The 20,162-nt window shown below is 53.6% G+C and overlaps 1 long non-coding RNA gene across 1 annotated transcript; it reads right to left on the bottom strand.

The window, feature by feature from the left end:
- Positions 1–1,713: 1,713 nt before the first annotated feature.
- Positions 1,714–12,220, bottom strand: LOC117198060 (uncharacterized). Its single transcript, XR_007478740.1, has 3 exons — positions 11,558–12,220; positions 11,243–11,383; positions 1,714–3,811 (listed from the first exon to the last, which is right to left on the bottom strand). It is a non-coding gene; the product is annotated as an uncharacterized LOC117198060 (long non-coding RNA).
- Positions 12,221–20,162: the final 7,942 nt, after the last annotated feature.

Genomic DNA, 20,162 nt, shown 5'->3' with positions numbered 1-20,162 from the left:
AGCATGCCCTGGGCCTCCAGGAGCTCACAGGCCTGCAGAGAGAACACACATGTGTGCAGACGGCATGGTCCTTCTGGGAGGCAGGGGCACAAGAGGCACCAGGTGCATTAGTGAACAGTTAATCAGGTCAGGGCCACAGGTAGGAAAGCGTGTGAGGGAGAGAGCATGTCCGGCTGAGGGACCAGCCTGAGCAAAGGCAAGGAGTTGGGAGAGAACGAGGGAACAGTGCGCTGCCCTCCTTGTGGCTGGCAGCAAGACAGGGCAGGAAGGCAAAGAGCCTTGAGTCCCAAGCCCAGGAGCCTGGTGGGTATCCAGGGGGGACTGCGGAGCCTTTGCTGGTTATAAGCAGGGAGTGTGGTGCTGCCCTCCGTGGACACAGGGAGCAGACCAGGTCGACTCTGTGTTCCTGAGCCCTAAGTCTCAAGGGGCCTCAGGAGAAGAAAGAGATTCCACTGTCCCAAGTCTGGTCAAGCCCAAGGGGCCTGGGTAAGGAAACCCATAAAAGGCCCAGGACCCCAAATCTATGGAAATGGGCAGAACCGACTCCCACTTTCTGTGCAGCTCCAGCATCCTGTGTCCATTCACACAGCAAGTCCTTCCCATCCTTCCTCCCACTGCCCCTCCTCCCAAAGTACACCAGAGGCCTCTTCCCGAGATTCCAATTCCTAGGGAACTGATGTTATCCTAAGCCTTTGGAATAGTAGGACCCAGATTCTAAGCAATTCTGAGCAGAGCCGAGAAGGTTTGAAAATCCACAACCCCACGGCTAACAGCTCCTTAAAAAGGGGCAACAGGGACTTCCCTGGTGGCACAGTGGTTAAGAATCTGCCTGCCAATGCAGGGGACACGGGTTCGAGCCCTGGTCCGGGAAGATCCCACATGCCATAGATCAGCTAGGCCTGTGCACCACAACTACTGAGCCTGCGTGCCACAACTCCAGAAGTCCGCGCACCTAGAGCCCATGCTCTGCACTGCATTGAGAAGCCTGCGCACCGCAATGAAGAGTAACCCCTGCTCACCACAACTAGAGAAAACCCACGCACAGCAACGAAGACCCAACACAGCCAAAAATAAAACATTTTAAAAATTAAAAAATTTTTTAAAAGGGGGGGAAATTATTTTCTGAGTGCCCAGCACTCTGCTGAGTGCTTCCACCCTTGTGATCTCACGTAACCAGGACAACCGTCTGTTACACTGAGGCCCAAGAGGTCAGTGACTCGCCCAGGGTCACACAACCTGTGAGTGGAGAGCTGGGGCATGAACCTGCTTTCTGGGGCTCTAGGAAGGGCTGGATCCTAGGGCAGGGGAAAGAGGCAGAGGAAGAGAAGCCAAATATGGGGAGAGCAAGGAAGGGCAGAGAGGGGAAAGGCAGCCAGAACTGGAGAGGAATAGAAAGGAAAATAAAAGGAGAAAGAGTCAAAGAAGGGAGTAGAGAGAAGTGAGGCAATGAAAGAGCGAACGGGGCAGGGGTGGTGGGAGGGGAGGATAAGGGAGGGGAGAGGAGACAGGACAGCAGGGACTGGGTAGCGACAGGACCTCAGGGGAGCACAGGCCTGGCCTCCTTCTGCAGCAGAGGAAACGGGACCAGAGAGGGTCCCCAACTTGCTGGAGGTCCCCAGGAGCATCAAGTTGGCTTGTGGTTCGCATTTCTCGTGGGCAAGAAATTGGTTTCAGACCAAAAATCTTAGGTGTTCCAGGGAATGAGAAGTGAAACAGTTTTTTAAATTACTTTATTTTTTGAATAGGTAATATATACACATGGTATGAAATCCATAAGGTACAAAAAGGGAAACAACTGTCCAGTTCCCTGTTACCTGATTCTTGGGTATTTTTCTAGAGATAGTCTAAGCAGACAAAGACATAGAGGCAGACATAGTCTTTTTTAAATTTCACCCAGAAAGTAGCATACTAAACACATTGCACTTCACTTTGGTTGTTTTTTCCCCCTAAATCCATCCCATGTCCATGCATATAGAGCTGTTTTGTTCTTTTTAATGACTATATAGTATTCCACTGTTTGGATGGACTGTGATAGTTTAACATCATGAGAGACCTCATTCATACAAAAGACTGCATGAACCACTTATGTACAGTTTAAAAAATAATTATAAAGTGAACACTTATGTAACCACCAACCAGGTCAAAAAATAAAACGTTGCCAGCACTACAGAAGTATCCCCCAAATCCCTTCCCTCTCTCTAGAAGTAACACTATCTTAACTTTTTCAGTAATTATGTCCTCATTTTCTTTATAGTTTTCCAACTTATGTAAACACCTCTAACAATATAGTTTAGTTTTTACCTTAACAGATTTTAATCTTTATACAAAGAGAATCATAGTGTAAATGTTCTTTTGTATCCCACTTCTTCTTTCTCACTATGTTGTTGCATGTAGTCACGGTCTGTTTTCATTGCTGTATAGTATTCCATTGTTTAAAAAGTTATTTAACCAGTCTCTTACTGATGGACATTCAGGTTGTTTCCAGTCTTTTGCTATTACAAATAATACTGCAATAGATAAAATTTGTTAACTTACACATATGCAAGTGTATGTCTAGGATAAATTCCCCAAAGTTGAAATACTGGGTCAAAGAGCAGTGGTTTTGTGTTTTTTTTTTTTTTTTCCAGGGACACTAGAGGGGAGTGTCCACTGGAATAGTTGGGGGAAGATTTGACTTAAAGGTCATTTGCTGGGCTGGATGGACTGTAGTGCTGGCTCCAGGTGGCAGTTCTCATGCTTTCACGTTTGCTTGCTTCTAGAAAACATCCTGCAACAGTAAAGAACAAAATATATTTTTCCGCCTTAAATGAAAACTATGTAGGAGAAAGTCCTACTTCTGCAGAAGTAAATGTTCAAAGGGAAAGAAAGTAAAATGCTATAAATTCTTTCTCTATATTTAATTTTCCAAGTCTAATTTTGACTATTAAGAGAGTGATAGTGAAAAGAAAATCACCACAACCAAATGCAGGCTGAGTCAAAAACCTTGTGCACCTCCCTGTAGACACTAATGAATAGGATCAGAAGTTACCTAAAATAGAAATAAAAAATTCTTCAATTATAAGTAATATGGAGAATGGCGGATGAATTGGGAGATTGGGATTGACATATATACACCAATATGTGTAAAATAGATAACTAATAAGAACGTGCTGTATAAAAAATAAATAAATAAAATTCAAAAAAAGCACAAATACACAGAGGAAAAAAAAAAGAAAATGGCATAGCTTTCGATCTTAACTCATTGGGAAAGAGACCAGATAATTATTTAGATGCTCTAATGTAGGTGCAGGAAACTTTTTTAATTTTAAAATTTTAATTTTTTTATTGAAGTATACACAGAATTTTTAAAATTATTTATTCATTTATTTGGCTGAGGCGGGTCACAGAAATTTTTGACTCACCTCTTTTAATGTCAAAGGAGACATATTTTTAAAAATTGAGGTATAAATGGCATATAATACTGTATTAGTTTTGTGTACTGCATTTTTAAAATTTTATTTATTTATTTTTGGCTGCACTGGGTCTTCATTGCTGCACTCAGGCTTTCTCTAGTTTCGGCGAGCAGGGGCTACTCTTCGTTCCGGTGCACGGGCTTCTCATGGCGGTGGCTTCTCCTGTTGCCGAGCACGGGCTCTAGGCGCACGGGTTTCAGTAGTTGTGGCTCGCAGGCTCAGTAGTTGTGGCGCACGGGCTTAGCTGCTCCGCGGCATGGGGGATCTTCCCGGACCAGGGCTCGAACCCATGTCCCCCGCATTGACAGGCTGATTCTCAACCACTGCGCCACCAGGGAAGTCCTGTACGGCATTTGAAACTTTGAAGTAGATAGGTAGATAAATATAGAGATATTGTCACGTTGCCCTGGATAAAAGTTGTATCGACTTTACCCTCCTACCAGCAGCGCATGACAGTGTTGTTCCCCACCCCACTGGACGAGTGGGTGACCATGTAGGGCTGGCCCTGCAGAGTGACAGGGAGGTCAGGCAGGCCTGGGTGGCGGAGCACCAGGTGCCCTTTGCCCCCACTGGGCTGGGTGGCTGATGGGGTAGGCTGGGTGCTATTGCAGTCACAGGGTAGATGGGCAACAGGAAACATGGGCACTGTGTCCTCGAAGCTGTGTCCACCTGGGGGACGTGACCCCTCAACACACAGACCCCTCAACCTCAGCCCAAAGAGCTCTAAAAGGAGGGAACAGCATTCCCCTCACCCCCGCTTCCTAGCCACCGGTCCCCATGGGGCTTGACGGGGCGTGTGGGAAAACTCAGGCCTCAGAGCACGAGCTGGGCAAGTTGACCAAAAAAAGCTGAGCCCGTGTACAGAAATGGCCGTCTTGCAACTTCCTCTCACAGTTGAGACACTGGGAGAGGCTCCTTGGGCCCCTCCGAGCTCCTCGAGCTCTGGTCAGAGCGCTGGGCTGGCTCTTTAGTGCATTAGGACATCCAACAAATATTTGCTCAGGGCCTCTACGGGCCAGGTGACAAAACAGGCAAAAATCTCTGTCCTCCTGGGGCTTGTTCTGGAGCAGGGAAGGCAGGGGATATGCAGAGTAGGTGAGAAGGCGGCAAACGCTATACGAAAGAGGATGAGCCAGCTGGGGAAGGGGGGGCCGTGTGCAGAGTGAAGAGGGCGGGAAGGGCAGGCCTCACGGAGAAGGGGACACCTGAACAAACCCTGGGAACAAGTGAAGGAGCCAGCCAAGCAGACACCTGGGAGAAGAGCTCCAGGCACGGGAACCAGCAAGGGGCCAGTGTGAAAAGAGCCAGTGGTAGGAGGTGAGGGAGGTGAGGGTCTGGTCAGGTAGGGCGCTGGGGGACGTTGTGTGTTGTGTGGAATTTGGTTTTGATTCCGGGAAAACAGGACCACCACTGCAGAGTTCATTTTCTTATTCAGATCTGAAGTTGGGGCCGTTATCATCCCTGTGGTACAGTTGAGGAAACCGAGGATCGGAAGGGGCCTATGATTCAGCCAATCGAGGGACAGGCGAGGCTTAAACCAGGTCTGCTGGAGACCCTGGTGGTATCCACCGCAGGCTCTCACCAAGTGCCGCGAGCCAGGACGAGGCAAGGCGAAAGGCCCAGCATCGGCTGAGGTGATGCAGTCAACCAGCATTAACTCACCCCACCTCCCATGACCCTGTGAATTTACCATCAGTGCCATTTTAATGGCAAAGGTCACGTGGCTCAGCTGGAGAGGGGGCTGCCCAAGGACACACACAGCTGGCCAGGGGGTGGGAGGTAACTGCCACTCTGAGTGGCCCTGGGACATGGGCTTCCGCTGCTGCCTCTATCTCGAGTTTCTCCCATGGGTGTTTCCCCACCTAAAAATTGCCCTTGGCTCTGGCTTGTACACAGGCTGAAGTCCAAAGCTCTGAGGCCTGTGCTGGAGCCCCCAGCACCCAGGAGTCCGGCCAGCATTTCCACCCTCTGCCACCCCAAGTGGACCAGCCCCACCCCCACCCCCAGCCAGAAGACACTACTCAACATTCCCAGAACCTCTTTCTCAATGTCTCACGGCCTTTGCTCACAGTCCCACCCGCTCCCACACCCTAAGACCTCCCTCCATTTTTGACGGCTCGCCTCCTCCAGGCTGTCCCCCCAGATCCTCCCTTCCCTGTTCACCTCCATCTCTCCCCAGCCTTGCTGAGTCCCTCCTTGCACTCTGCGCCAGCTCCTGCCCCCTGCTCCCCAGCCCCAGTGGCCAGTAGGCACAGATTTCCAGAACGGCCTGACCTCCTGCGTGCCCTGAATCCCATTGCTGCCCCCCCAACCAGACCCTTGTCTCCTGCTGACCAGACCTGCAGACGGGGAGCTCACCTCCCGGCCACATCACTCAGCCTCCGGCACCTCAAACCCACCGCCACCCACAGCGACTTCCTCCTGCTCACCACGGGCATCACCCCCCCCACTGCCGGCTCACTCACTGAGGACAGGAGCCACTTTCCCCCTCCAGGCCCCCTCTTCTGTGAAGCCCCTGACACCGTCCTCTTCTATCTAGGTACTCCTGGATCCTTCCTTACGATTGGCTGTGTGGCCTCTGGGCAAGCTCCTTCCCCTCCCCGAAGCTCAGATGCCTCAGTTCTGTAGAGGGGCCAACAAGACCCAGACCGCAGCATTGTACAGAGGGCAGAAAGAGACAATCTGTCTGAGTCTTCCCTTTGTATACAGTAGGGTTTCAGTTAGTCCACGTTTCCCTCGTCGGCCTCCACAAATGCTTACTGAGCCTTGTGGAGTTTAGGAGTATGGCTCCAGAGACCTTGACTCGGATCCTACCCCTGCCCTTTGTTTGCTGCGTGGCTGAGGGCAAGTCACTTCTCAGAGCCTCGGTGTCCTCATCTGTAAAATGGGGGCAATAACAGGACGCACCTCACCGGGCCGTGAGAATTAGAGGAGCCCACACGTGAGATGTTCGTGTGTGACGTGCACACCCAGCATTCCTCGGGAGGAGGAAGGCTCGACCCTGTCCCCGAGAGCTCAGGAGCTCTGCAGCCCTCAGCTCCTTGGAGCTCCTGCCTCCTGGCCTCTCCAAAGCCTCCTTGGAAAAACTGAGAAATGTGAGGAGTCGAGAAGCTGGCGGAGGAGAGCCTTGAGACAGCAGCATCTCGCCCTCCTTTGCTCTGCCCATACTTCTCTCCTTCTCCCTGCCTCAGCAACCAGCTCTCGGGAGGGGAAAGCCAGCCAGAGAAAGGGGGCCCAGGTCTGGAGTAGGGACCTTGTGATAGGATGAGGGGGCCTTTTCAAAGAAGGAAAAGTAATCATTATTGAGTTCCCATCATGGGCCCAGCACACTGGATCTTTACAACAAAGCTATGGGACAGGAATCACCTCAATTTTATAGATGAGAAATGGGGCTCAGAGCATATACTTAAACTGCTCCAGGTCACAAAGCAGAAAGGGCCAAAATCAGGGTTGGACCAGGCTTATCTTACTCCAAAGCCTGTGCTCTCAGCCCAAAGCTGCCCCAGCGTGTGTGCCAGGAGCAGGGGTCTCTGTGCATAGGATGGGAGTGGGAAGGCCCTGAGGGGGCCGGTGAGTGAGGGGCTGACTTGATTTCCAGGTTGTGGAGGCCAAGATTAGTTTGAAGCTGCCTAGGGGTCCCGGGTGGGTGTGAGGGGCAGCCCAAGGTGCAGAAGTAGGAGGCATGGACCCGGAAGGAGTCCTGAGTGAGCCTGAGTGAATCAGAGGCTCCACAGGCTGAGATGGAAATTCCCTGTGTATGGCGTGTGGTCACCCAGAAAAGGGAAACGGTGCTTTTCGGAGCAGAGGACGGTGGGGGCTTGAGCCCGGGAGCAGATGCCTGCCTGGGTGGGGCTGGTGAGGGCATAGTGACTGAGGAGGCCTGACCTCCGGGTGTGCTCAGGTCCTGCATGGGAAGAGGGAGGTGGGGAGCCATCAGGCCAGGCCAGGCCTGGTCATGCTGTGGTGTGTCCATGGGTCCTGACAGATGGATAGGAGTTTATCGGGCCCAGAGGGAAGAAGGGCACTTGACTCGGACCGTGGTAACTACCAGAGCCAAGGCACAGGGGTGTGACTCAGCATGGAGAGCCAGTCCCCCGGCTTTTGCTGGGGAACTCTTTCCTATCCCACCCCAATGGCACCCTCCTCACCCCAGGAAGGACTCATCACTTGTTCTTGGTGTCTCACAGCTGCAGTTTCCCTCTTGGAGTACTCAGGATCTTGTAACTCATCTGCCTTCTCCACAAGACTGTGAACAGGGGCCATAGCCTAGTTCTAGAGATTTCTTGCACCCAGCCTAGGGCTGGCATCGAGTAGGTGCTCTGTGTTTGTGGGATGACAAGTCACAGAAGAGGATTCTGAGGCTCAGAGAAGTTAGGTGAAAGGCAGCCAGCTGACTGCGGCTGAGGGGGGCTAGGGCTGTGCCTCAGCTGGGACTTAGTGGGAGGCAAGGAATGGGGCAGGGAAGGCGGCACTGGGCACTGACGAACCCCATCTGGTAACTCTGCTGTCCAAGGCCTGCTTCCCCCTCAAGCTTCGGGCCAGCCCCGCTCCTGCCTTGTCACAGTGCTGGGAAACTCCTGTCCTCCCGGGCAGGAGACTGAGGGACAAGATGGAGCAAGGGGCAGTCAGACGGAGACAGAAGGGGACTGGATGTCAGGAAATCTTGAATCTCGGTCCAGACACTTTCTAGCTGTGTAGCCTGGGACACGTGACTTCCCCTGTGAGCCCATGTCCATTTATGATGGAGATAATGGGACAGGCTTGTTCAGGGGACAGAAAGAACTGCCATCCTCTGCACCATCGTGAGGGAGTTCGTCTATTATTAGAAGTGAGTATTACTTATGTTGTCTGTTGTCTCTCCCTGGAACAGGCCCCTGCTACGGCACCATCCTGCCTGCCACTTCCTAAGCAGCGTGTGCCGTGGTCTCGGGCCCAGTGTCCGTCTGTCTGAGCTCAATTCTGACCTGCACAAGGGCCTGTGACCCACGCCAGCCGGATGAGTGGGCCGAAACCGAACTCAAAGAGAGTGATGGCTGGAGCCTCCTGCCCAGAAACGTGCCCCCTTAAGGCCCCAGGTGCCCCAAGTTCCACCACAGCGCCCCAGATTACTTGGCGCCCCCTTGAAGGTCAAGGTCCCCTGGAGAAGCTACGCTCAGGCAGGGCTGGGCAGCGTCACGGTGGCCATTGGTGCTGGAGCTTTTCCAGCCACGAAGGGGAACTGAGAACTGTGGGAATGTGCTTTGGGCAGGCCACGGTGGGCTGGGCCCGGGTGGGAGGAGGCTGCTACTAGGAGCCCAGACTGATGGGGTCTTGGGGGTGAGTAGTAGAAGGGATCCCCCCCAGGCAAGTGGCCATGGGGCCGGGGGTCACCATGAAGTACTGGCAGGTTGTCCAGAGAGACCTGGCCGGGCAGTGGGAGGTCGGGGAGCTGTGTGGGGAAGGAAAGAGGAAGCCATGAGGAGGGGGGATGGGCCTGCCGGGGATGGAGCGGGACTGGGGGCTGGGGGCCTGGAGCCACTTTGGCCGCAGCCGCTTCACTTCTCCCGGTTTCGGTTTGTAAATAGCTGGCTCTGGGCAGGCGGGATGGGCCCTGCCCCTTCCGTGGCCCGTGTCCAGGGCGGTCCAGGTCTGAGTAGCTGCAGACACCCCAACCCTGGATTTGAGGACCCCTGCAGGCATCAAGGCTGGCCCAGCCTTTGGCCTGGGCAGGCAGGTTCTGGTGGGCCTGGTTCTGGGCAGCCCCAACCTGTGGTCACTGAGGTAATGCAGCTGGGACAGAACTTGATGACTTGGCCACATTGGGCTTATTTATAACTGGGCCTCCGTGGGCAGAAGCAGCTGCTGAGCCGCCAACTCAGCACTTAGGCTGACCCAAGGCACCGAGGCAGGGGACAGGATGGTGGGGGCCAGGCTGGCCTGATGGCCCCTCAGGCTGGGCCTCAGGGTCTCGGGCTCCTCAAGGCCTCCTTGGCTGGAACCAGCCCTTGGCTGTCCATGATGGGAAGGCCTAGAGATTTAGGAGGGGCCACTTGTGAAGTGGGCACCTCAGAACCTCCTGGGCCAAGCGTGTGGCTGAACTGGGTCCGTGGACTGGTCAGTCCCCAGCGGGCTCAGGCCTTGGCCTTCCTGCAAAGAAACTCTTCTTCCAGAGGTCAGATGCTGTCCACAAACTCAACAAGAAGCCAAGTCATCTCCCCTCCCCTTCTTGCAATAGCAGCTTAAAAACAAAACAAAACATGTTCGGGAACAGGGCAATGCCAAATCCTAAGGCCTGGCCCTGATGGTGGAACTCCAGGCACCTGACACCTGGAGAAAGGTTCAGATCCCTCCTGAGGCCCTTGCACCACAACACATGGGCACCCATCTCCTTGGTGAATGGCTGGGAAGGGCTGGCCCTGCCCCCCACCCCCCTTGCCTTTCTTCTGAGGAAGAATGTGAGGGGGTATCAGACACTTTCCTAACGTTTTCAGGAATAAAGAGGATCCTAAAATCTTTCTCCTGCTTTGAATCCTTCCAGATCAACCTTGTCGCCTACCACTCTCCGTCTGTCCCATCAACACCCCATCTCCCAAACCCAGTCCCGGCCTTCCCACCTCCATGCCTTCTTCTAAGTCTGGTTCCCCCACCTGGCGTGCCTTTCCCTCTCCCCAGTCTCTCCAAGCCCCTCTCTGTCAAGACCTATGCCAAGCCCCCCTCTGAGGGTCCCAGCCTCAGTGCTCACCCTGCCCCCAAAGCTGAGGCTGTTGGGATGGAAAAGTCAAGGGAGGTCAGAACTGGGGCAGAAATGGGTGAGGGATTTTAGATGATGGGTGCCATGATCACCACATAAAAGAGGAAATCAAGGCCTGGATCAGGTCAGGGATGGCCAAAGGCACTCAGTGAGCAAAGGACAGAGCTGAGACCAGAGCTCCCACCCTTGGACCTCTGACCTCCTAGACCACCTGCTCAGCCTTGAGCGATAGCCCTGCCTGGCCCCTTCCTCTTGGCGGAAGCTGTTGGGGACAGGAAGGATGGGGGCCTGCAGTGGGGGGTTAACTCAGGCCATCCACTGCCCTGGGTCGGGGCCTGGGGTGATGGGCCCACTTAGGCCCCTCTGGGCAGGGTCGGGGCGCCCGACCTGGAGCCACCCGGGCTGCAGCTGCCCCTGTTTCCACATCGGCAGTAGCAAGTCCGGCGCCTGAGAAAACAGGAAGCGCCCAGTCACCACAGGAAGCATGTGTGTGCAGCCTCCCCACCCCCGGCCATTGCAAAACGCCAACAGCCCCGTTACCACAGGCGCTGCACAGCAGCGGCCAGGAACGCTCTGGCCGCCAGGTCCGCCAAGGGGCCGGACAGACAGACTCCAGCCCTCACCTGCCTGGACTAGGCCACGGGGTGAGGTCCAGCGGTGGTCTTGAGGAGCCCCAGGTCTGGGCACGGGGGCCTCAAGCCTTCCTTTGGGTTGTCAGCCCCGTCCCCAGATGCACCTGGGCCAGGCCTGCTCTGGCCACCATTAAATCTGAAGATGGCGTCAGGGGTTGCAGAGAAGCCATTTCTCTGACCTGGTGGGTAGCGTTCGAGGACTCTGTGCGCAGCCCTCAGACCTGCCAGGACTTGAGAGGCCATTGGCCCAGAGCCTGCCACATCCACAACCCCAGGGAGCTGTCTGCTGTCAAGTCCACACCTGCCACAGCCTCTGCCCGGCCCCAGACCTTCCCAACCGAGACTGTGCCGGCCCCTGCGGTCCTGCCCAGGCTAGCCTTTAGGGGGTCGGGGCCCCTCCTCGTCCCACCCTGCCTGCCCTGACTCACCTCTCACTTCTGGGCCCCCCAGGCTCAACCTTTGGAAGGAGATGGGAGTCCAACAAGGCCAAGGCCCCATGACTGGGAGGCCTGTGCTCCTCCAGCCCCGGGGACAGCAAGGAAAAGAGAAGAGAGTAGAGCATTTCATGGCTATAATAAATCAAAGGGGGAAGTCGGAGCAGGAGAAATAAGAAACTTCCCTACCCTGGGCACAGGGACCTGCCAGGCGGCAGCCCCCGGCACCCCATGGCCTTCCCTCCTCCCTCCTGCATCCCTGGCTGGGGCCCAGATCTGGTGCCCTCTCCCCAGGCTGAGGCACCCCACCTGCCCAGAGATCCCGGTGGGCATCCAACAGCCCTTCTCATTGTGCACCCTGGAGGTCCAGCATCTCTCAGCTCTGCACCTCCGTTTCTTCCAAATGGGCATGGAACTTCCCCAAGTCGAGTACTCCTCTGGGGAGGTGAAGGGTCAGACTGGCCAGCAGAGAGGGCTGAAGACGGGTAGTGTCCCTCCGGACAAGGACCCTCAGGGCATGAAGAGGGGGGTGAGACATTCTGAGAACACCCAGTGGGAGAGTTGGACTGGGATGGACAAACCTCTGTGAGAGGAGATGGGAGAGCCAAAGCAAGAGGCAGGAGCGTGGAGCAGAGGTGGGGAGGGCCCTAGACCGAAAACAGGCAGGGCCTTTACCTCAACTCTGTCCCTGCACTTTCGCAAACCAAACCAGAGGCCCAGGGCATGGGGTCCACGGTGCAGGCAACAGATACACACAGCCAGTGGAGGCACCATGTCTTCCTGGAGTGTCCACTCAGATAGAGACTGAGAGTGGAAACTTATTTTAAGAAAAGGGGAGGGGGAAGCCCACATATTTAAAAGGGTACAAATCTGTATGAATTTTTAAGATAAAAAGAAGGAATTTCATAAAAGTTTTGGCTAGCTTTGGCCCCATTATGAGTCATGCCTCCAGATTCCCAGCTGCTGGGGAGACACAGGATGCCTCTACTTGAACCCTCCTGAGATGGCGTGCTTGCTCCCTTACTCCAGGGCTCTTTGCTCTCACCGTGAGCAAATCCTCCTGGGCCCCTGTCCCGGGTCTCCTGGTGATGTCTCCTGCACAGCTGCCAGCCTAGAGCTTGGGGCTCCTGGGAAACAGCGGCAGGGTCTGGGATCCCTTTGAGCCTCTGAGATCACGCTGCTTCACTCACAACGTTGTCAGGCAGATGAGATAAGAAAGTGGCTGTGACTGTTGGAGTCCAGGCTGCAGAGCCAGACAGATTGGGGAGCCTGCAGAGTGTGACCCTGGGCAAGTGATCTCACCTCTCTGAGCCTCGGTTTCCCCATGTGGGAAATGCCTAATTTGAAAGTCTGCAATGAGGGACAAAGGAGGTCATGGAACAGGGCCTCGGGGTGATTGTGTGGCCGGCATCACACAGCGACCGCCACTCCAGTCTCCTCCCAGAAGCCCCCACTTCCTCCCTCCTTTCCCTTTCACCTGCTTGAGAACCTTTGCTCCCTGCTCTTCTCTGCACCCCCAGAGCCCCTGACCTCTCTCTGACCTGTCCTGATCTGGGAGAGTACCGGCGCTGGGGTTCCCAGCCCTACCCCAAGGCACTCCATCTGTGAGACAGAGACCTTAGAAGCCCAAACTCCTGCCCTGGCAGGACTCCCCACTTCTGCTTGCATACTTCCTGCCCTCCCAAGACACCCTCTTCCATCCTCAGACCGCCTGTTTTAACAACTAGTAACATTTACTAGGCACTCTACGTACGCAACATATTGTAATCCTCGCAGCTGCAGGTATTCTTATCCCCATTTCACAGACGAGGAAACCGAGGCTCAGAGGGGAGGAGTGACTGGTGTGGGGTCAGCTGGCTAGAGAGGGGCAGCTCTGAGCTGAGAACTCAGTTCTCTTGTCCACCAACCCAGGAGAAATCCTATGCAAACCATGAGGCAAAGCAGCGCCTCTTTGTTTGGAAGAAGACTTTGAGTCCTTTGGGATGCCACTGCTGCCCAGGCTCATGGTCATGGCCTATTCCCAGCTCCCCTGCCCTGTCTCCATCACCAGAGTCTCCTGCTTCTCCTGGTCCAGGTTGTAGGATGCCAGAGTTAGAAAAATTCCAGCCTCAGATGCCCATGAGAGCAAAGAGATTATAAAATCCAGAAAGGTGAGCAACCTCCTGACTCAAAGGCTGCCCTTGGCTCCCTGCCCTGGACATGCACACCTAGCAGTGGCACTTAACTCCCGGGGGAGACAGGCCCCAGGGGGCAGTGTTCCCTGATGGTTAGAACCAGGGCATTGCTGCCAGACATTCATGGGTTTAAATCTCAACTTTGCCATCAAGAGACCACCCCCTGGGTAAGTGACTTAATCCTAATATGGAGAGAAAGATGCCTCTCCTGACCTGGAGATTTCACAGAAGGGAAATTTGCTTCTAAAAGCCAAGCTTCGTCATGCATGGCCTCATTTAAGCCTCATTACAGCGCTGACAAGTAGGTACTATTATTACTCCCATTTTACAGATGAAGACACCCAAATGAAGGAGTCTTCCCAAGGTCACATGGCCTTGCAGTGACTTAAACCTCAGTCCCATGTGACTCCAAGTCAGATGCATTTACACTGCCTCGGGCAGGTTCCCCCTTCCTTTTTTCCTAGGAATTTTCCCTACCACTGCCAGCCCACAGGGTCAGAGGCCCTGAGTGGCAAGTAAACTTTGACTGGCTGGTGCTCGAGGGCTTGGCCCTGCCCAGCGGTGGCGCAGTCCCAAAATGCCTGACTGCTCTTGCTGTTGGGTTGGGCTGGCCGGAGGGCTGCCTAGGCATATGCAAGGGGTTGGGCCCAGCTGCAGTGCGGACTCCGCCAGGCCCCTGCTGTACTATCTTGAACCTACCCTGCAACTGTGTTGGTGTCTGACCGTCTCCTGGAGGAGGGGTGTAAGCCCTTCCAGGGGGCCTGCAGGGTGAGGCCGGGAAACCAAGAAGTTGGACTTGCGCTTCTCACTTACTTGGGCCTCTTCCAAGGCCCTGGGAGAGGCCTCAGCAAATTTGTATTTGTGATTTTGTAATCTTTTTCTTAAAGAGGGCCCCCAGATTGTGGAGTTCCATTCCCCTCCCCACTTGCTTCCTGCTGGCTGGCTCTGTGACTTAAGGCAAGTCCCCCAATTTCCCATCTATACAACGGGGATGAAGCCTGGAGAGTCAGCGGGTACAGCAGGGGCAATGCGAGGAACTCAGGGTACCCATCCTTTACAAAAGGCCCAAATCTACAGAGGGATTTCACCAGCCTGCACCTGTTCCATCCCTAAAGGCCCTGGGGGGTAACTGGAGACTCCTACCCCCATGTTCCAGCTGCGATGACTGAGGTTTGGAACGGAACGAGCAGGCCGGAGCACCATCTCTCACTGCTCTCTGGGATCAACGCCCAGGATGCCGAGCCCCGGGTTGCAGGGAGGGGGCCGCTGCGCCGACCGTGGCTCGGGGAGCTGGGACCAGAGGGTGCGGGGGCGGGCTCGGCGGAGGCAGCGTCCCGCACAGTCTCACCGCAGGACCGACCTCGGCCCTTATCTGCTCGGGCAGCTTCCGCCCCCCATCCCAGCCCCCGCCGCAGGCCTGGCCCCCGCCTCCGCCTCCGGAGGGGCCGGCCCGGAGCGCCCCTCCCCCGAGGCCGCCCGCCCCCAGGGAGCGCCCGAGCTGCCGCGGGCTGCTGCCCAGCGGAGCAGAGAGGCGCCCGGCCCCCAGGTGAGGAGCCGGAAGTGATAAATAACTCCTGGGAGGGGGGGCACCATCGCAGCGAGGCCCTCCCTGCTGCGGCGTGCCCACCCCAAGCAGACCAGACAGGGGCTTCCCATCCAGGCCGCCTCAGCCAAATCTGGGAGGGAGACGAGGGTCCCTTAAAGCCCCGAGGAACAGGAGGAGCGGTGGGGTTGCTCTGCAGGGCGTTCTGAGGGGCGCGACACCCCCCATCCACACACACGCGCACTAGCGTCCCAGGCCCAAGCGTGGGAGGGAAGAGAGAAGTGGAGACACCTTTGAGAAAGTGAAATGCAAGCCACAAACTGGAGGAGATGTGAGACGTCTGACGTCTGCCACGTACAACCCGCAATGGATAAACATCAAAAACACATAAAGGACTCTTGGAAATCCAGGGGAAAAAACAGAAAACAAGTAATCCAACAGAAAAATAGATGAAAGACGTGAACAGGCCTTTTTACAGAAGAAGAAAACACAGTTGTCCAATGAACGCGTAAGGGATGCACAAGCTCATTGGTGATAAGGGAAATGCAAATGAAGGCCCCAATAAGATGCTATTTTATACCGTCTGACGGGCAAAAATGAACGAGTCTGACAGCACCAAGTGCTGGAGAAGAGGTGGCGCCACGGAATCTCCAGTGTGTTGTTAGTCAGAGTGCAACTCCCTACAGCCTCTGGGGAAAACAATCTGGCCTTATCTTATAAGCAGATCCCCCCTCTAGGCTTAAAATCAAGAGAAACTTGGGCATGTGCTCTGAGACAGAAACGAGAACATTCAAAGCTGCACTGTTCTGAACAGCAAAAATCTAGAGAATAACCCAAATGCCCACGGACAAGAGAATGGGGAAATAAATTACAGAGGATTCACTCACACAGTGGCACATCGTTCAGTAGTGCAAGCAAATGAACCAGTTTCACCCCGTATCATGAATGAACCTTAGTACCCGTATCGTTGAGTGAAAAAGCCAGTCCCAGAAGACAGATACTTCCTATGAAGTTCAAAACCAAGCCAAACCATACCTCTATAAAAAACAATGTTGGTTCCTTCCTTTTCATACTTTTGTTATTAGGAGCTGACATGATTACCCACCTAAAAGACACAACAGTAATACTGAGAAATGATTAGAACCAGTAAGAAAATGTAGTTGGCTTACCAGGTATCAAAGGGATACATAAAAATAATTTGCCTTCCTGTGCACTACATTTAAAACATAATGGGAAATATGTTCTTTTAAATACCCACAAAATGTAAAATACCTAAAAGTAAACTTATTAAGAGTTATGCAGGACCTATATGAGAACAATTGTAAACATCACTGAATAACGTAAAAGAAAACCTTAAAAGAGCTTTTTTCCTTATTTAAAAAGAAAGGCCAAACTGGACAGAATATTGTCTGTTATGTTTCTTAGGGGAAAAAAAGGACTGTTAACACTCTGATTCTCCCAAGAAGGAAGCAGTGAGATGGGATGGGGAAGGGGTAACAAGTAAGCAAATCTATGAATAAACATAAATTAAATAAAGCCCTGCGAAGGCTCAGATTACTGTGCACGGCGCACAGGAATTTCACCCCACTTTGTGCTCCTGAGACAGGAGAGGGGAAAGGGAGATATTAAATTCATTTGGACAGACTTCTATTCAGGGTATAGGCAAGAGCTTGTCTTTCTTTCCAGAAGCCCACAGCGGGAATGGGGGTTGGGAGGGTGAAGAAGTCCCATTGTGTTCAGGGTACAGGGCTCAGGGCTCCAAAGACACGATACTGAGGGCCTGGACAGACCCAGAAGGCTTCAGAGAGGGAGCGGCCTTGTAAACGGGCAGGATTTCAATCGACAGAGAGAGACGGCGGAAGGGGACGAACAGGCCAGGCCTGCCAGGGGTAGGGTGGGAGTTACAAAGGGGGTTGTAAAGACAGGCTGGACAGAAAGCAGTGAGGCTGGGCTGCCCAAGGAAGAGTTGCTGAGGGTGGGGGAAAGGGACTGCTGTGGAGTCACGGGGGCATCATCAGGCCAGGGCTGGAAATTCAGGGGAGAAAGCACCCCAGGAACTCACGAGGGAGCTAAGGCTGCCCTGAGAAGAACAAGTTGAGAGAGCGTTAAGGTCAGGGGTTCCAGAGGGGCAGATCCAGTTTGGAGAGGCAGAGCTGGAGGCCACAGTAAAAGCAGCAGGGCCCTGGGTGGGCACTCAGCTCTGCCTCACCTCCTCAGGGCGACCTTGGGCACCCTGAGCCTCAGATGCCCTTCTACAAGTCTACCTGCAGACCCCCACGGAAAGCCCTGAGAAGATGAAGGCCTGCTTTCTCACAGAAGGCCATACTCTGGAAGCAGAAGTAATGTGCCCATCCCAGGGCCTCTAGCCCTTGACCGCCAGAGGAGGGGGAGGGTTGTCAGAGCATCGGCAATGCCAACGCCAGGCTGTGCTGGTCTCACAGCCGTCGCCTGGTCAGTAGGCCCAGAAGCAGTCCCACCTTCTAGAAATAGGGGGCTGAGACCTGGTTGCTGAGAAAGGCCAGATCAGAGAAATTGGTCTGCAGCCCCTCCAATCCCAGATGCCTCCCAACCACGCAGAGCCAAGCAGTGTCCAGGCTCACCCTGCCCTGCTGTGGTTTGTCTGCCCAGTGCCACGACCCAGGAAGACCCTGAGGCCTTCAAACTAGTTGATAAATGTGTTGGAAAACATTCATCTGTGCTCAGCGAGGAGTGGAGAGGGGTGGCCCCCACCCTGTGTCTTTATCTGTTCTTTTCATTACTGTAATACTTTCTTTATACACGTGTCCACACATGTAAATAATAATAACATCTAATCCTTAAGTAGAACTTCCCATGTGCCAGGCATTGTTCTAAGTGTTTTCTGTGTTCATTCAACTTACACAACTACTTGATATAGCAATCCATTTTACAGATGAGGAAACTGAGGCATAGGGAGTTAATTAATATATATATCATATATTTAATTTACATATGATATATATAAAAGCTTTTACAACTTTTTTTACATAATTGCATAAATTATGATCATATACATGTTTTAACATGTTTTTACAAATTTTCCTTTTATATTTTTTTCTCCCCCCACCATGGAATCCATGTTACCATGCTGATGTGAGATCTTCTATATGTTTTATTTACTCACAATTATAAATGGACTTATATATGCTAATACCTATAATCACATGTACCTATACAAGTTTCCTTTTTGTTATTATTTTAAACTAGTGGGTTATAGTAAAAAAAATTTCTGCATCTCTCTTTTCTCACTCGTCCATATTTGGAAGCCCCTGGCAGATCTAATTCACTGGTTTTCTTTGTTTTTTCCTCCAGAACTCTTCTTTTTATTTATTTATTTACCTATTTATTTATTTATTTATGGCTGCGTTGAGTCTTCGTTGTTGTTCGTGGGCTTTCTCTAGTTGCGGTGAGCGGGGGCTACTCTTCGTTGCGGTGTGCAGGCTTCTCACTTCGGTGGCTTCTCTTGTAGAGCACAGGCTCTAGGTGTGCAGGCTTCAGTAGTTGCGGCGCATGGGCTCAGTAATTGTGGCACGCAGGGCCCTAGAGCACACAGGCTTCAGTAGTTGCAGCACACGGGCTCAGTAGTTGTGGCGCACAGGCTTAAGTTGCTCCGCAGCACGTGGGATCTTCCCGGACCAGGGCTCGAACCCGCATTCCCTGAATTGGCAGGTGAATTCTTAACCACTGCGCCACCAGGGAAGCCCCTAATTCGCTGTTTTTAACAGCCACACACTAGTCCACCCATTGTCTTTCTACTTGGCCCTCCCGGCTCATGGTCATCCTCTAGAGTCCCATCCCCACCCCCCAATACATTAGGGAGTCTGATGGTGGAAATTCCAGGCCAGGTGAGAGGAAAGGGCAGTGAGAAGGCAGCAAGTGGTGTTTCTAGCTGGGTCTTGCCCATCCCCTTGCTGGTGGCCAGCAGCCCTCAGCTCCTAGAGGCAGGAATGCTGACTGTGTTATTGTGAAATCATTTGTATATTGTGAAGTGCTTTGCATATGATGGAGTGATTTGCATATATGGGGGGGCGCACCTTAGAGATCCCTGAGCAGCATCCCTGAGTGTCTTCCTCCCTTTGCAAAGTAACCAGCACAGGGCTTCCACTTCAGAACTCAGGGAGCAGAACAGGAGGGCGTCCCTGTAGACCTATGGGCCTGGCGGGTGAGGCAGACACGGGGCTTTCAGAGGAAAGCTGATCCCGCCTGGTAGGAGTTGGGGGTCTAGGAAGGGCAGATGTTGGAGTGTGAGGTGGAATCGGGCAACTGGTGCAGCCTGTGAGAGCCCTGTGCCCTCAGAGCCCCTGGTAAGGGAGAGTGACACAGGACGGACGAAGGAATTACCGCATGAGGCAGATGAAGGTCAGAGGCTGGGAGACTCCCACCCTGTCACAATCTCTGCCCCAGTGAGTACCCAAGTGCCCCTTGCTGAGTATTATATGGTCCTGGCTGAGAAGAATGCAAAGTGTATATGCCAAGGCAGATTCCCATGACCCTATAAGTGAGAGGTGCTATCACATGCTCTGGGTTCAAGGACACCCAGGTTTGAATCGTGCTTCTGCCATCTGTGCTACTGTGTGACCCTGGGCTAACAGTATCCATCTCAAAGGGACAGACTGAGAATTCAGGGAGACAATACACGCAGAGTGAATGGCACGTCGTAGGTGTTCAGTAAATTGCAGTTATAATAATGCTATTGTTTGCTGCCCCAGTCTGAGGTGAGGGAAGCACAGAGCCTTTGCTCCCCCAGGTTTGGGGTTACCAGCAGCAGTGTCAGGCCACCATGCACTGGACTCCAAAGGGTTACAAGCCCTGGAGACAAAGGCCTGAGGTTCCCAGTGAAAAACCAAAGCATAAAAATAATTCGATGAGTAAGAATAAAATTCCCTCTTCTGAGGTTCCCGGGGCTAGGCCCCTCCCTGCGGCAGGCACTTCCCCTTTCCCTTGCTCATGGAGGAGCCAGGCCGGGCTGACTCAGAGCAGGAGCGCCGCAGCCATCCTCCTACCCAGACCCCGTCCCGGGACGGCGCAGTCTGGCAGCAAAGCGCGCCCCCGTGCGGCCGCGGCTGGGACTGCCTCCCGAGAGAGGAAGCGGCGGGCAGACCCGCAAGCGCGGCCACCCAACTGCTCGCGGTCACCGCGGGGCCGCCGTCTCCGCCCTGCGCAGCCGGACTGTGCTGGG

The sequence above is a fragment of the Orcinus orca genome, chromosome 8 (genome assembly GCF_937001465.1).
Source record: "Orcinus orca chromosome 8, mOrcOrc1.1, whole genome shotgun sequence".
In the NCBI taxonomy this organism is placed as follows: Eukaryota; Metazoa; Chordata; class Mammalia; order Artiodactyla; family Delphinidae; genus Orcinus; species Orcinus orca.
Note: the sequence above shows the minus strand (reverse complement) of the source record. Positions and strands in the feature narration are given on the sequence as shown.